We start from the raw sequence: 2,279 nt of genomic DNA on the forward strand, positions 1-2,279 counted from the left end.
GGGGTTGCGCTCGGTGACGGGAAGAAAGATCGATAGGTGATCAGTCTATCGATCGGCAGCCGCAAGTCAGATAACTTCAGAGGCACTCTGCAGCGTGCTCAAAGCTCTTCGACTTGGGCGGAAGTCGCGCGGAATTTTAAACGGCCAGCGAGCCAATTACTAGCCGCCACGTGTGAATAATTTAGCACTGGCCAATAGCGGGGCACAAATTTGCATCCGAATAGCGGGAACTCTTTGCACCGTGCATTTCTGTGCTGCAAAGAAGAAATGCATCCTGCAAAGGAAACTGCAAATTGGCGGGAACTCTCCTGCACGCAGGCTCTTAATTGCAGTAGAACACTCTGCCATGCAAAACAGCTCTCATGTGGCCAGGAAATTCCATAGTGCCGAGGCACCAAAAAATCACTGGGTTGTGACAGGCTGGACAGTTTCCCAGGCAAAGCTCCGCTTAAATCCCCAGTTTAGGGACTCGGACAAAATCTGACTCACTCACACGGAGTTGTCGAGGCTCCGTGGGTCCTTTTTGCATGCAGGGAAGAGGGATACGTCGAAGATTGCGCTCGGTGACGGGGAGAAGAATCGATAGGTGATCAGTCTATCGATCAGCAGCCGCAGGTTAACTCTGCAGTGGGCTCAAAGTTCTCCTGATGTTCGTGGAGTCCTCCCTTGCGGGGTTCTCCTCGGAGTTCTCCAAAGCAAGCCAATCGCTAGCCGCCACGTGGGAATATTTTAACACTAGCCAATAATGGGGCTCGAATTTTAATACAAATGGCGGGGAATCCTTGCAACGTGCATTTCTATGCTGCCAAGAAGAAATGATGCTGCAAAGAAGAAATGCACCCTGCAAAGAAAGCTTCAAAACGGCGGGAAAATAATTCAGTGGTGCCAAAGCACACACAAAAACAAAAATCACACCTTTGGGTTGTGACAAGAAGAACAACACAACTTCAGCCATGATAAGAAATAGCAAAAATGAAGACTACGGGTGCAGACAGAAGTGACAGTTTTTGATCAATCTGGCCACAGAAAGCAGTCTATAGCCATGACCGAACACAAGTGCACAGCTGCAGACAGTTCAAAAATGGCCGTTCAGGTGATAATCTGAACCCTCATTGCATGAGGGGAACAGATGATGACATTTCAAAACAGAGCGTCTTCTGTAAGTTCTGTCTGTGCTGCCTCCCAGACTGTCACTGTTTTCAGAATGGGAGGGAGGAAAGGGAGCAGGGGGAGTTCAGTCTGGGGGGGTTTCAGCCCCTGCTGGAGGGTGGGATGGAGGCATTGGAGCCCCCCCTCCCAAGGTGGGGGGCTCCAATTCACCTTCTTAAATCCAAGACTGGCTGGAGAACCCTTGAACAAGCTCCCTCTGCTCCCTTTCCCCCCCTCCCATTCTGAAAATACTGTAGCCTTTCAGAGAGGAGGAGCCATTGCTAGGGGAAACCAGTTGCTGACTCACAGCCAGCAGCTAGATTCCCACCCACCCCCCAGAACCAACAGTGAACTTCTGTTTGGTCCAGGGGATCCTTTCAACTTAGAACGCTTCCTGCAAAGTATTCTCAGTTACAGCAGGGACCTGCACTTGTGTCTGCACCATAAGACTACACTGATGTTTTCAGTTTCCAAAGTGATCAGATGGTGATGTAGTCCCTCTTCTACTTGATATTTTGCATTATTGTTAATGCAGTGTAGACACTAAAAGAGGAATGCTTCTTTTCCCTTGAACTGAAAGGATAAAATTCTTATGTTTCTGCTTTATGTCAACAATGCAGTTCTGCTCTTCCAAACCCAGATAACTCAGTTATTTTCAATACACCTTCACCAAACCATCTTTAATAATTACTCATTGTGAAAATGAAGGTGTACTTGTTTATTCCTTACCCCAAATAACACCTATGGAAACTTAATAATCTAAAAGCTAGCTATCTTACTTTTATGTTTTGACTTGACTGAAAGTGTGAGAATCTTGTGTCCTATCAGAAATTAAGAGGCAATCCTAGGAGTCTTCAGATTACCAAATATTAAACTCTGATTTGTTTTTTAACCAACAGTTAAAGTTTTACCTGACAGAAATGCATATACACCTAATATTTCCCTAACCAGATCTCACCAGAAATAATACTCCTGTGTCACAATCATGAAAGAAAACAGACATCTTATAATGGCTAGGCAGAATACAAGCTTGGTTACTATTATTTATTGCTATTGTATCTTCTGACATCCTTGAACTGTGCACACAATTAGTCTATGCTAGAATATGCAATTGTTCTCATGTCCTCTTT

At 45.5% G+C, this 2,279-nt stretch overlaps 1 protein-coding gene across 1 annotated transcript in view; it reads right to left on the reverse strand.

Moving 5' to 3' along the window:
- LOC102373744 (lipase member M-like) overlaps nt 1-2,279 on the reverse strand; it is a 28,369-nt gene that overhangs the window by 18,108 nt on the left and 7,982 nt on the right. The window lies entirely within an intron of this gene.

Source organism: Alligator sinensis, unplaced genomic scaffold, assembly GCF_000455745.1.
Source record: "Alligator sinensis unplaced genomic scaffold, ASM45574v1 scaffold557_1, whole genome shotgun sequence".
Taxonomy (NCBI): domain Eukaryota; kingdom Metazoa; phylum Chordata; order Crocodylia; family Alligatoridae; genus Alligator; species Alligator sinensis.